The sequence below is a fragment of the Rhinoderma darwinii genome, unplaced genomic scaffold (genome assembly GCF_050947455.1).
Source record: "Rhinoderma darwinii isolate aRhiDar2 unplaced genomic scaffold, aRhiDar2.hap1 Scaffold_704, whole genome shotgun sequence".
Lineage (NCBI taxonomy): Eukaryota > Metazoa > Chordata > Amphibia > Anura > Rhinodermatidae > Rhinoderma > Rhinoderma darwinii.
Genome location: NW_027464265.1, coordinates 116,170 through 130,866, shown reverse-complemented (window position 1 = coordinate 130,866; position 14,697 = coordinate 116,170). Strand labels below are relative to the sequence as shown.

Sequence of the window (14,697 nt, the reverse complement as noted above, 5' to 3'; positions counted from 1 at the left end):
TATCTCTGAGGCAGGCCCCATTATGATGTCAGAAAGCTGGCTCTGGAATCCTGAGGGCTCCACTATGACACGTGCAAAGTTCCGTCTGAACTTTATATAAGACGGTGCGGCTCAGTCAGTCACTCAGTGTTGCCTGAGAGGGCAACACTGCAACAGCCGGCCGCCAGGCTGTCTTTTTTTTGCACAGCTACTTGCCTCCAGGAGGCCACAAGAGGGAGACAAGGGACTGCAAAATGGAAAATAGGCATCCACCAACTTTACAGACAACTTCTCTTTGCTCCTACAACCTCCATCCTTGCACAGTTTGTTATTCTTCCAGGTAACATAGTAACAAATCCAAATTGCTGCTCTCTTTGTAGGCAAGCAAGGGTTTGTTGCAACTGCAATTCTTACTTCTTCTTGAAATGTAGGGACGACAGTACATTCCATCACATCCATCTAGTGTACACAGGTAGGTCCATTGTGGCGGGTAGGCGGCTGGCTGCTTTAATGGCTGTTTGCTGTTCCCCTACTCCACTCCACTCCACTATTTGACTGTGGTGCTGCATCAATCAGTGGCTGGCTCAGGTGCAGCTCTTTAACTTACCTAAAAGGGAGGGCGGAGAGAAGACAAGGAAGGTGAATGAGCTGTTCCAATGTGAAATGCCGGAAACACAGAAACACAGAAGACACACACACACACACACACACACACACACACACACACACACACAACAAGAGGTGGCAATGTATTAATTAATTGCATTTAATAAATGAGCTCATTATCACACATGACTGTACAAATGCATTGTCCAACAGGTGTTGAAATAATGGGATTAAAAGGGGAGATCCCATCAGAAAGACAAAAACAATAGCAAACACAAATAGCACTTTTGGAATCTGATTTTAGTCAACACATAAGGGAAGGGTGCACCGGTCCTGGAAATACTGCAATACCAGGTCAATGCGTGGAGTGGACAGAGCAAGCTCTATTTCCATCTCCCTGTTCGAAAAATCCATTTAATATATGGTCCCCAGATAGGGGACGTATCAGATATTAAACTGATAAGAACAGATACTACACTTGATCTTAGCCAAAAGGCCGAGAAGCGATAACCCGAATGGGCCGGCCGTTGACCGAGCCTGCCTAATACTGCTGTTCACCCCTTGCAGCGATTGATTCAGCCTACTCCTAGGCAATTCCATGGGGCCCTGCAGGCTCACACACATTTACAGCTACTAAGCGGGAGGGAGGTGAATAAAGGCCGGAGAGGAAGCCAGACAGGATTTGCTTCTTTTGCTTGCACCACAATGCAGTGCTGAAAGAGGAGGAGGAATCTACATAAAAACGCCTTCCTGGCAACGCCCAAATGCCCTCCTGCCATGCAGATAAACACTGGCAGCGGCAGCAAGTGCATGCCCACAGCCACCCCTTGTTCCTTCACACCTTGTATCAGCTTTAATCCAATCCAGTCCGGTGCTGCCTGCTGAGCAGCACTGACCAACACTGCCTGGGCCCAGGCTTTTATCTCTGAGGCAGGCCCCATTATGATGTCAGAAAGCTGGCTCTGGAATCCTGAGGGCTCCACTATGACACGTGCAAAGTTCCGTCTGAACTTTATATAAGACGGTGCGGCTCAGTCAGTCACTCAGTGTTGCCTGAGAGGGCAACACTGCAACAGCCGGCCGCCAGGCTGTCTTTTTTTTGCACAGCTACTTGCCTCCAGGAGGCCACAAGAGGGAGACAAGGGACTGCAAAATGGAAAATAGGCATCCACCAACTTTACAGACAACTTCTCTTTGCTCCTACAACCTCCATCCTTGCACAGTTTGTTATTCTTCCAGGTAACATAGTAACAAATCCAAATTGCTGCTCTCTTTGTAGGCAAGCAAGGGTTTGTTGCAACTGCAATTCTTACTTCTTCTTGAAATGTAGGGACGACAGTACATTCCATCACATCCATCTAGTGTACACAGGTAGGTCCATTGTGGCGGGTAGGCGGCTGGCTGCTTTAATGGCTGTTTGCTGTTCCCCTACTCCACTCCACTCCACTATTTGACTGTGGTGCTGCATCAATCAGTGGCTGGCTCAGGTGCAGCTCTTTAACTTACCTAAAAGGGAGGGCGGAGAGAAGACAAGGAAGGTGAATGAGCTGTTCCAATGTGAAATGCCGGAAACACAGAAACACAGAAGACACACACACACACACACACACACACACACACACACACACACACACACACACACACACACACACACAACAAGAGGTGGCAATGTATTAATTAATTGCATTTAATAAATGAGCTCATTATCACACATGACTGTACAAATGCATTGTCCAACAGGTGTTGAAATAATGGGATTAAAAGGGGAGATCCCATCAGAAAGACAAAAACAATAGCAAACACAAATAGCACTTTTGGAATCTGATTTTAGTCAACACATAAGGGAAGGGTGCACCGGTCCTGGAAATACTGCAATACCAGGTCAATGCGTGGAGTGGACAGAGCAAGCTCTATTTCCATCTCCCTGTTCGAAAAATCCATTTAATATATGGTCCCCAGATAGGGGACGTATCAGATATTAAACTGATAAGAACAGATTTTTTGATTGAAAATTGCTTTATTGACAATCAATCGTCATCATACAAACATTACTGCGACGCAGCGCAAGCCATGAAGCAGTAAATAATAAATAATAACAGTCGTCAAACATAACATGACAGTATAATACACAGTACAGGCTAGCCTATGCTATACATTACACCACATGCTACACTAACATTCTTGCATTCACTAACGCCAAACAACAAAGCATTACAGACAAGTGATGGGATAGGGGAGTGGGTAGGAGGGGATAGGGAAGGGGGAAATCACAGGCCCGAAGCTTTATTGAAAGACAACACACAAGAAGGGAGAGTGGGGGGAAGGGGAGTATCAGTCCTCTTCCTCATCGACGTCCGGGCTGTCCCAGGTGGAATAGTCTCTGAGCAGGCTGTGGATCAGCCTGCGGCAGTCCTGGACGGACACACTCTCTCTCCGCAAAATCAGACGGTTCCTGGCAAACCATATAGCGTCCTTAAAGCAGTTCATAAGGCGCCAGGCTTCCTGGATTGCTCCATCCGTGGTATTCCCAGGAAATAGTCCATAAAGTACCGAGCGGTACGACAGTCTGTTCCTGGGTACTGAGTCCTTGAGTTCATGTTCCAAGGCTTTCAACAGACCCTGTGCAAAGGGGCACTGCCAGAAAATGTGCAAAGATGTTTCCTCCGTGAAGGGGCACCTGGGGCAGTACCGGGTCTTGCACAGGTTGCGGGCATGCATGAATGACCTAAGAGGCAGTCCTCCCTGGATGGCCATCCATGAAATGTCCTTGTGCCCGTTGGTCAACCTGCCAGATGACACGTTAGTCCAAACAGTCTCCAACGTGTCGGCATGAAGCCCTGGAACAGACTCCAGTGAGTCCTTTGCTCTGATGTGCTTGTGGATCGTCTTAGGTTTCCACAAGTCGGGCTTAAGACCCTCCAGTTGATGCTCCCTCACAAACCGGACGACATCTCCGTAGAACCAGGGAGCGTGCCAGTTGTAAGGGAAGGAGCTGTCCCACTTGTCCCAGCCAAAACCTCGCCAGAGGGGAAGGAGGAAGTAGCGGGACATGGCCTTGCCCGCAGAGCCGTTTGCTGTCCTCAGAGTCCTACGAACACAGTCACATGCAAAAGCGATCCGCAGCAGAGTGGGAATGTCGGGTATACCCTTCCCACCTTTGCGGGGCTCCTTGTACATAACAGTCCGCTTTACTCTGTCCATTTTCGAGCCCCAGATGAAGCGAAACACAGTCCTGGTAATGGCCCTCGAGACGGTGGCAAGAGGGGGCCATGCCTGTGCAGTGTATTGTAACACAGGCAAGACTTCGTTACGCAGGACCATTGCTTTGCCCTCAATAGTGAGTTGTCTGAGGCTCCACAGTCCGATCCTTTGGTTGACTTTGGCCAAGCGTTCTTCCCACGACTTTAGGGCTGCACCTTCCTTACCGAACCAGACTCCCAGAATTTTGATGAAGTCCGGCTTGATAGTAAACGGGAAGGAGGCAGGAGAAGGCAGGTACCACTTTCCGAAGAGCATGGCTTCCGACTTCCCGCAGTTGACTTTTGCCCCTGAAGCGCGTCCGAACTCCTCGCAGGTCTGGACGAGTGCAGTCACCGAACTCTGGTCAGCGCAGAAGACGGTCACGTCGTCCATGTACAGCGAGCATTTGACCTCGAAGTGTCCTGGACCTGGTGCGGTGATCCCTCTGATCTCTCCATTCTGCCGGATAGCCTCTGCGAAGAGCTCTATAACACAAACAAAAAGGAGAGGTGAAAGAGGACAGCCTTGTCTAACCCCCGACGATACAGGAAAGGGGTCAGTCTTCCAGCCGTTCACCAGCACCGAGCTGTAAATGTCGCAATACATCAGGTTAACATACAAACAGAACAACCTGCCAAGCCGCAGCCTACGCAGAGCCTTACCCATGAATTCGTGAGAGACCCGGTCAAAAGCCTTCTCCTGATCCAGACTGACCAGGGCCGCGTGTGTACGGCGGCTTTGCATGTAATGCACCGTGTCCCTCACCAGGGCAAGACTGTCGGCCACCCTACGGCCAGGAATGCCGCAGGTTTGGTCCGATCCGATGATCTGTCCGATGACAACCTTCAGTCTGTTGGCCAATACTTTGGCGAGGATCTTGTAGTCCACGTTCAGGAGAGAGATGGGACGCCAGTTTTTCAGGTCACATCTCTCCCCCTTCCGCTTATACAAGATCGTGATCATGCCTTCTCTCAAGGACGGTGGCATTCTACCCTCCACCACCATCTCCTCATAGAGCTCCAGCAGGTCCGGACAGATCAAGTCCCCCAGCGCTACATAGAGCTCTGCTGGGAGACCATCACTGCCCGGGGTCCTGCCGGGTCTGAAGGATTTAGCGGCAGAGAGCAGTTCCTCCACCGTCAGGGGTACATCCATAGCCTCCGTACCTGCAGGATCAAGATGATTAGTGATACCTGACAGGAATTTATCGGCGGCTTCGGGGTCAGTGGTTTTCCGGGAGTAGAGGTTTCGGTAGTAGTCTGTGACGACTCCCATCACCTCCTTCTTCCCAGAATGCATGTTTCCGGTCTCATCTCGGAGTTCCTTCAGGGGCGTGTGGCCGGCATGGAGTTTCCTGAAAAAGAACGAGTTACATTTCTCACCCTTCTCCAGGTTCTCCACCTTGGAACGAAAGACAATTCGCTTGGATTCCTCCTCAAAGTGCCTTTTCAGGCCCTTTTTGGCTTCCTCCAGCTCCTTCCTGACGTCCCAGCCGCATTGAAGGAGGTCTTGCAGGGATCGCAGCTGACGCTGCATCTCTCTGAAGTCTCTCTTCCTCTCACACGCCTGTTGACGACTTTTTGCCTGAAAGAAACAACGAAATTCAACTTTAACATATTCCCACCAGTCACAGGTTTTGTCAAAGAAAACTTTATCATTCCTCCAAACAATATAGGCGTCTCTAAGTTCCGCCAGTACCTCCTCTCTTTCCAGCAGGGCACAATTCAGCTTCCAGGAGCCAGGGCCGGGAGGAAAACCGTGGCCGATGGCACCCTGGAAGAGAATGGCCCTGTGGTCAGAGAAGAAGCAGGGGATCATGGAGTGCCCATGCTGCTTGACTGCCCGGGAGGTGAACACAAAGTCAATCCGAGAACGAAGTGAGCCATCGGGTCGGCTCCATGAATAGTTCACAGAGCCGATCCCCATGGAGCCCACAACGTCCTGCAAGGATGCTTCGGTTACCATCTCGATAAGCAGTTTGGAACTGACATCCAGTTTGATTGAAGTGCCGGAACTTCGTCCATCCTCTTCGATGGGGCAGTTGAAGTCCCCGGCCATCACCACTGCCCTAGTGGTGGCGAGCTGGGTCCGCAGGGTCTGGAATAGTTCCAGGCGCTCAGCCTTCATAGGGGGAGCGTACACGTTGATGAGCCTAATCGGCTCTCCTGCCCAGGAACCGTCTACGACCAACAAGCGGCCGCAGGCGAGCTCCTGGACAGAGTCAACAGTAAATACGCTTCCCCTAATCAGGATGGCAACCCCTGCAGACTTACAGTCGCCCCCACCAGACCAGTAGGACGGGCCATGGGTCCACTGCCTGGCCAGATGATGGTATGACCTGGAAGAGGGGAGAGTACATTCCTGCAGCATAAATACATCACTCGACTGCTTGGAAAGAAAAGTTAGCACCATCTGACATCTAGTCCTATCTCTAACACTCCTCACATTGAGGCTAAAGATGTTAAGTTTAGCAGCCATGGGGGAGAATAAAGAAGGTTAGTGCAAACGATACACCTTAGTTACCAGTCCGGTCGGGCGGATCCTCCTCTCCTGGCGGGTCCGAAAGATCCAGCAGGCCCTCTGACAAAAATTGTTCCAGGATTGTAGCCACCTGGATGTCTGTTGTGAAGTCGATGACCTCAGGTTCAGACACGAGTTCCTCCACCATCTGCTCCATTTCCTCCTGCTGCGCAAGGGAATCTTCGCAGATTTCCACGACTTGTCGCTTTGAGGACTCAGCAGCTGGGCTGTCCCTCACCTTTCTCTTCCTCTGGATGGCACCTGAGGAGACAAGAGGGGGAAAATCCTCCAGGGAGAGGACTCCAGCAGCTGGAGGGGAAGATGTTAGTGCTGCTGGAGCTGGGGAGAAGGGAGGCTGGGTTGGGAGAGGTGCAGGTGACAGGACCACTGAGATGGGTGGGTAGGAGAAGGTGAGAGCCTCAGTGGGGGTGACAGGGGTTGGGGACGGGGGGGTGGGGAGGGCCGGGCGAGGGAGGGTGGGAAGGGTAGGGCGAGGGAGGGCCGGGAGACGGGGGGGAGGGACTGTCGTCTTCTTACCATCCTTCTTATTCCCGGTCTTCTGCGCCGCTGGAGCTCTGGCTGGGGCGGGGTTCCCTCTGGCCGGAGCTTTCGCCGCTACAGTTGCCCAGGATCGATCCCTCTTCGGGCAGTCCTTGTAGGAGTGGGCTGCTTGTCCGCAGAGGTTGCACATTGTCCGTTTCGGGCAGTCTTTGGTCTCGTGTCCTGTTACCCGGCAGTTCTTGCAGGCGTCCTCCTTGCAGTCCTTCACCGAATGACCCTTCTTGCTGCATCTCCTGCAGATCTGCGGCATGTCCGGGTAGTAGATGAGGCCGTAGGAGTTGCCCAGCGAGAATGACTGGGGCAGGTGTTGGAGGCCGTCTTCCGCGCTGGAATCCTTGTTCAGTCGGACGATTACCGACCACTTGCCAGTCCAGAAGCCGAGTCCGTTCAGGATGTGGGTGGGTTCCCTCACCACTGTGCAGAACCGCTTCAGGAGCGTGGTGATGTCTTTGCCGGGGGTGTGTGGGTTCCGCATTGAGACCGTCACCCGCCTTTCCTCTCTTTGGACAGGGCAGTTGCCCACAAAGCGAGAGAAAGGGGATTCAGGCCTCGCCGCTTTCACCATCTCCCAGTACCTTCTGCAGATGTTGATCGAAGCGAAGGTCACGAAGAACATCCCGGTCATGAAGGCCTGGATGCTGATGGTCTCCGGCTTAGCGAAGCCCTGGTCCAGGAGCATCTTCTGGCAGAACACTTCTTCCGTCATGTCCGGCACTCTCCCGTCCACCTCCTTCAGCTTCAGGGCCACCGTCTGCTTCATCCAGGGCTCCAGGGTTGGAGCAGCCTGGTTCGGCTTCCTGGTGGCCTGTTGGCTTGAGGAGGCTTCAGGAGGAGATGTCCTGGCCTGGGCCGGCTCACCTGGTCCATCAGCCTTCTTCTTCTGGGTGGCAGGGTTGCTGGTTGAGGCCATGGCTTCTTCCAGCTGTTCCTGTCGCTTGGGGAGGATCTTCGATAGCTCTTTCCCGAAGGGGGCGGAGCTATGCAAATCTTCTCCTTGCTGGCCGAGGTTCTTCCACGAAATTTCTTCCGCAGCGGTTCCTCGTCGAGCTTCTTCTGCGGCCGAGCTTCTTCAAAGATCCCCTTCAGCAGCGGCTCTTCTCCGAAGGTCTCTGTCGCAGTTCTCCTTCTTCCCGGCAGCGATCTCCCGGAGCTTCTTCCCCGATGGCGGCTTCTCCCTTCTGGATCTTCGTCTTCGGTGGTTCTTCTCCGCAGTTCGTCGCCGGCTTCGTCTGGAACGCTCTTGGATCGCTAAGCTAGTGTTTATAGCCCCCAGTGGTTCTCCGAGCTATCTATCCTTACAAGGACTGATAAGAACAGATACTACACTTGATCTTAGCCAAAAGGCCGAGAAGCGATAACCCGAATGGGCCGGCCGTTGACCGAGCCTGCCTAATACTGCTGTTCACCCCTTGCAGCGATTGATTCAGCCTACTCCTAGGCAATTCCATGGGGCCCTGCAGGCTCACACACATTTACAGCTACTAAGCGGGAGGGAGGTGAATAAAGGCCGGAGAGGAAGCCAGACAGGATTTGCTTCTTTTGCTTGCACCACAATGCAGTGCTGAAAGAGGAGGAGGAATCTACATAAAAACGCCTTCCTGGCAACGCCCAAATGCCCTCCTGCCATGCAGATAAACACTGGCAGCGGCAGCAAGTGCATGCCCACAGCCACCCCTTGTTCCTTCACACCTTGTATCAGCTTTAATCCAATCCAGTCCGGTGCTGCCTGCTGAGCAGCACTGACCAACACTGCCTGGGCCCAGGCTTTTATCTCTGAGGCAGGCCCCATTATGATGTCAGAAAGCTGGCTCTGGAATCCTGAGGGCTCCACTATGACACGTGCAAAGTTCCGTCTGAACTTTATATAAGACGGTGCGGCTCAGTCAGTCACTCAGTGTTGCCTGAGAGGGCAACACTGCAACAGCCGGCCGCCAGGCTGTCTTTTTTTTGCACAGCTACTTGCCTCCAGGAGGCCACAAGAGGGAGACAAGGGACTGCAAAATGGAAAATAGGCATCCACCAACTTTACAGACAACTTCTCTTTGCTCCTACAACCTCCATCCTTGCACAGTTTGTTATTCTTCCAGGTAACATAGTAACAAATCCAAATTGCTGCTCTCTTTGTAGGCAAGCAAGGGTTTGTTGCAACTGCAATTCTTACTTCTTCTTGAAATGTAGGGACGACAGTACATTCCATCACATCCATCTAGTGTACACAGGTAGGTCCATTGTGGCGGGTAGGCGGCTGGCTGCTTTAATGGCTGTTTGCTGTTCCCCTACTCCACTCCACTCCACTATTTGACTGTGGTGCTGCATCAATCAGTGGCTGGCTCAGGTGCAGCTCTTTAACTTACCTAAAAGGGAGGGCGGAGAGAAGACAAGGAAGGTGAATGAGCTGTTCCAATGTGAAATGCCGGAAACACAGAAACACAGAAGACACACACACACACACACACACACACACACACACACACACACACACACACACACACACACACACACACACAACAAGAGGTGGCAATGTATTAATTAATTGCATTTAATAAATGAGCTCATTATCACACATGACTGTACAAATGCATTGTCCAACAGGTGTTGAAATAATGGGATTAAAAGGGGAGATCCCATCAGAAAGACAAAAACAATAGCAAACACAAATAGCACTTTTGGAATCTGATTTTAGTCAACACATAAGGGAAGGGTGCACCGGTCCTGGAAATACTGCAATACCAGGTCAATGCGTGGAGTGGACAGAGCAAGCTCTATTTCCATCTCCCTGTTCGAAAAATCCATTTAATATATGGTCCCCAGATAGGGGACGTATCAGATATTAAACTGATAAGAACAGATACTACACTTGATCTTAGCCAAAAGGCCGAGAAGCGATAACCCGAATGGGCCGGCCGTTGACCGAGCCTGCCTAATACTGCTGTTCACCCCTTGCAGCGATTGATTCAGCCTACTCCTAGGCAATTCCATGGGGCCCTGCAGGCTCACACACATTTACAGCTACTAAGCGGGAGGGAGGTGAATAAAGGCCGGAGAGGAAGCCAGACAGGATTTGCTTCTTTTGCTTGCACCACAATGCAGTGCTGAAAGAGGAGGAGGAATCTACATAAAAACGCCTTCCTGGCAACGCCCAAATGCCCTCCTGCCATGCAGATAAACACTGGCAGCGGCAGCAAGTGCATGCCCACAGCCACCCCTTGTTCCTTCACACCTTGTATCAGCTTTAATCCAATCCAGTCCGGTGCTGCCTGCTGAGCAGCACTGACCAACACTGCCTGGGCCCAGGCTTTTATCTCTGAGGCAGGCCCCATTATGATGTCAGAAAGCTGGCTCTGGAATCCTGAGGGCTCCACTATGACACGTGCAAAGTTCCGTCTGAACTTTATATAAGACGGTGCGGCTCAGTCAGTCACTCAGTGTTGCCTGAGAGGGCAACACTGCAACAGCCGGCCGCCAGGCTGTCTTTTTTTTGCACAGCTACTTGCCTCCAGGAGGCCACAAGAGGGAGACAAGGGACTGCAAAATGGAAAATAGGCATCCACCAACTTTACAGACAACTTCTCTTTGCTCCTACAACCTCCATCCTTGCACAGTTTGTTATTCTTCCAGGTAACATAGTAACAAATCCAAATTGCTGCTCTCTTTGTAGGCAAGCAAGGGTTTGTTGCAACTGCAATTCTTACTTCTTCTTGAAATGTAGGGACGACAGTACATTCCATCACATCCATCTAGTGTACACAGGTAGGTCCATTGTGGCGGGTAGGCGGCTGGCTGCTTTAATGGCTGTTTGCTGTTCCCCTACTCCACTCCACTCCACTATTTGACTGTGGTGCTGCATCAATCAGTGGCTGGCTCAGGTGCAGCTCTTTAACTTACCTAAAAGGGAGGGCGGAGAGAAGACAAGGAAGGTGAATGAGCTGTTCCAATGTGAAATGCCGGAAACACAGAAACACAGAAGACACACACACACACACACACACACACACACACACACACACACACACACACACACACACACACACACACACACAACAAGAGGTGGCAATGTATTAATTAATTGCATTTAATAAATGAGCTCATTATCACACATGACTGTACAAATGCATTGTCCAACAGGTGTTGAAATAATGGGATTAAAAGGGGAGATCCCATCAGAAAGACAAAAACAATAGCAAACACAAATAGCACTTTTGGAATCTGATTTTAGTCAACACATAAGGGAAGGGTGCACCGGTCCTGGAAATACTGCAATACCAGGTCAATGCGTGGAGTGGACAGAGCAAGCTCTATTTCCATCTCCCTGTTCGAAAAATCCATTTAATATATGGTCCCCAGATAGGGGACGTATCAGATATTAAACTGATAAGAACAGATACTACACTTGATCTTAGCCAAAAGGCCGAGAAGCGATAACCCGAATGGGCCGGCCGTTGACCGAGCCTGCCTAATACTGCTGTTCACCCCTTGCAGCGATTGATTCAGCCTACTCCTAGGCAATTCCATGGGGCCCTGCAGGCTCACACACATTTACAGCTACTAAGCGGGAGGGAGGTGAATAAAGGCCGGAGAGGAAGCCAGACAGGATTTGCTTCTTTTGCTTGCACCACAATGCAGTGCTGAAAGAGGAGGAGGAATCTACATAAAAACGCCTTCCTGGCAACGCCCAAATGCCCTCCTGCCATGCAGATAAACACTGGCAGCGGCAGCAAGTGCATGCCCACAGCCACCCCTTGTTCCTTCACACCTTGTATCAGCTTTAATCCAATCCAGTCCGGTGCTGCCTGCTGAGCAGCACTGACCAACACTGCCTGGGCCCAGGCTTTTATCTCTGAGGCAGGCCCCATTATGATGTCAGAAAGCTGGCTCTGGAATCCTGAGGGCTCCACTATGACACGTGCAAAGTTCCGTCTGAACTTTATATAAGACGGTGCGGCTCAGTCAGTCACTCAGTGTTGCCTGAGAGGGCAACACTGCAACAGCCGGCCGCCAGGCTGTCTTTTTTTTGCACAGCTACTTGCCTCCAGGAGGCCACAAGAGGGAGACAAGGGACTGCAAAATGGAAAATAGGCATCCACCAACTTTACAGACAACTTCTCTTTGCTCCTACAACCTCCATCCTTGCACAGTTTGTTATTCTTCCAGGTAACATAGTAACAAATCCAAATTGCTGCTCTCTTTGTAGGCAAGCAAGGGTTTGTTGCAACTGCAATTCTTACTTCTTCTTGAAATGTAGGGACGACAGTACATTCCATCACATCCATCTAGTGTACACAGGTAGGTCCATTGTGGCGGGTAGGCGGCTGGCTGCTTTAATGGCTGTTTGCTGTTCCCCTACTCCACTCCACTCCACTATTTGACTGTGGTGCTGCATCAATCAGTGGCTGGCTCAGGTGCAGCTCTTTAACTTACCTAAAAGGGAGGGCGGAGAGAAGACAAGGAAGGTGAATGAGCTGTTCCAATGTGAAATGCCGGAAACACAGAAACACAGAAGACACACACACACACACACACACACACACACACACACACACACACACACACACACACACACACAACAAGAGGTGGCAATGTATTAATTAATTGCATTTAATAAATGAGCTCATTATCACACATGACTGTACAAATGCATTGTCCAACAGGTGTTGAAATAATGGGATTAAAAGGGGAGATCCCATCAGAAAGACAAAAACAATAGCAAACACAAATAGCACTTTTGGAATCTGATTTTAGTCAACACATAAGGGAAGGGTGCACCGGTCCTGGAAATACTGCAATACCAGGTCAATGCGTGGAGTGGACAGAGCAAGCTCTATTTCCATCTCCCTGTTCGAAAAATCCATTTAATATATGGTCCCCAGATAGGGGACGTATCAGATATTAAACTGATAAGAACAGATTTTTTGATTGAAAATTGCTTTATTGACAATCAATCGTCATCATACAAACATTACTGCGACGCAGCGCAAGCCATGAAGCAGTAAATAATAAATAATAACAGTCGTCAAACATAACATGACAGTATAATACACAGTACAGGCTAGCCTATGCTATACATTACACCACATGCTACACTAACATTCTTGCATTCACTAACGCCAAACAACAAAGCATTACAGACAAGTGATGGGATAGGGGAGTGGGTAGGAGGGGATAGGGAAGGGGGAAATCACAGGCCCGAAGCTTTATTGAAAGACAACACACAAGAAGGGAGAGTGGGGGGAAGGGGAGTATCAGTCCTCTTCCTCATCGACGTCCGGGCTGTCCCAGGTGGAATAGTCTCTGAGCAGGCTGTGGATCAGCCTGCGGCAGTCCTGGACGGACACACTCTCTCTCCGCAAAATCAGACGGTTCCTGGCAAACCATATAGCGTCCTTAAAGCAGTTCATAAGGCGCCAGGCTTCCTGGATTGCTCCATCCGTGGTATTCCCAGGAAATAGTCCATAAAGTACCGAGCGGTACGACAGTCTGTTCCTGGGTACTGAGTCCTTGAGTTCATGTTCCAAGGCTTTCAACAGACCCTGTGCAAAGGGGCACTGCCAGAAAATGTGCAAAGATGTTTCCTCCGTGAAGGGGCACCTGGGGCAGTACCGGGTCTTGCACAGGTTGCGGGCATGCATGAATGACCTAAGAGGCAGTCCTCCCTGGATGGCCATCCATGAAATGTCCTTGTGCCCGTTGGTCAACCTGCCAGATGACACGTTAGTCCAAACAGTCTCCAACGTGTCGGCATGAAGCCCTGGAACAGACTCCAGTGGGTCCTTTGCTCTGATGTGCTTGTGGATCGTCTTAGGTTTCCACAAGTCGGGCTTAAGACCCTCCAGTTGATGCTCCCTCACAAACCGGACGACATCTCCGTAGAACCAGGGAGCGTGCCAGTTGTAAGGGAAGGAGCTGTCCCACTTGTCCCAGCCAAAACCTCGCCAGAGGGGAAGGAGGAAGTAGCGGGACATGGCCTTGCCCGCAGAGCCGTTTGCTGTCCTCAGAGTCCTACGAACACAGTCACATACAAAAGCGATCCGCAGCAGAGTGGGAATGTCGGGTATACCCTTCCCACCTTTGCGGGGCTCCTTGTACATAACAGTCCGCTTTACTCTGTCCATTTTCGAGCCCCAGATGAAGCGAAACACAGTCCTGGTAATGGCCCTCGAGACGGTGGCAAGAGGGGGCCATGCCTGTGCAGTGTATTGTAGCACAGGCAAGACTTCGTTACGCAGGACCATTGCTTTGCCCTCAATAGTGAGTTGTCTGAGGCTCCACAGTCCGATCCTTTGGTTGACTTTGGCCAAGCGTTCTTCCCACGACTTTAGGGCTGCACCTTCCTTACCGAACCAGACTCCCAGAATTTTGATGAAGTCCGGCTTGATAGTAAACGGGAAGGAGGCAGGAGAAGGCAGGTACCACTTTCCGAAGAGCATGGCTTCCGACTTCCCGCAGTTGACTTTTGCCCCTGAAGCGCGTCCGAACTCCTCGCAGGTCTGGACGAGTGCAGTCACCGAACTCTGGTCAGCGCAGAAGACGGTCACGTCGTCCATGTACAGCGAGCATTTGACCTCGAAGTGTCCTGGACCTGGTGCGGTGATCCCTCTGATCTCTCCATTCTGCCGGATAGCCTCTGCGAAGAGCTCTATAACACAAACAAAAAGGAGAGGTGAAAGAGGACAGCCTTGTCTAACCCCCGACGATACAGGAAAGGGGTCAGTCTTCCAGCCGTTCACCAGCACCGAGCTGTAAATGTCGCAATACATCAGGTTAACATACAAACAGAACAACCTGCCAAGCCGC

At 50.9% G+C, this 14,697-nt stretch overlaps 5 non-coding genes and 1 pseudogene across 5 annotated transcripts; all 6 read right to left on the bottom strand.

The window, feature by feature from the left end:
* Window positions 1–902: 902 nt before the first annotated feature.
* On the bottom strand, window positions 903–1,093 carry LOC142729033 (U2 spliceosomal RNA). The gene has a single exon (XR_012877941.1). It is a non-coding gene; the product is annotated as a U2 spliceosomal RNA (small nuclear RNA).
* A 1,336-nt stretch (window positions 1,094–2,429) lies between these two features.
* Window positions 2,430–2,617, bottom strand: LOC142728971 (U2 spliceosomal RNA). The gene has a single exon (XR_012877898.1). It is a non-coding gene; the product is annotated as a U2 spliceosomal RNA (small nuclear RNA).
* A 5,543-nt stretch (window positions 2,618–8,160) lies between these two features.
* LOC142728989 (U2 spliceosomal RNA) lies at window positions 8,161–8,262 on the bottom strand (annotated as a pseudogene).
* Window positions 8,263–9,602: 1,340 nt separating this feature from the next.
* Window positions 9,603–9,793, bottom strand: LOC142729032 (U2 spliceosomal RNA). Its single transcript, XR_012877940.1, has one exon. It is a non-coding gene; the product is annotated as a U2 spliceosomal RNA (small nuclear RNA).
* A 1,342-nt stretch (window positions 9,794–11,135) lies between these two features.
* Window positions 11,136–11,326, bottom strand: LOC142729030 (U2 spliceosomal RNA). Its single transcript, XR_012877939.1, has one exon. It is a non-coding gene; the product is annotated as a U2 spliceosomal RNA (small nuclear RNA).
* A 1,332-nt stretch (window positions 11,327–12,658) lies between these two features.
* LOC142728970 (U2 spliceosomal RNA) lies at window positions 12,659–12,846 on the bottom strand. The gene has a single exon (XR_012877897.1). It is a non-coding gene; the product is annotated as a U2 spliceosomal RNA (small nuclear RNA).
* Between the last annotated feature and the right edge of the window lie 1,851 nt (window positions 12,847–14,697).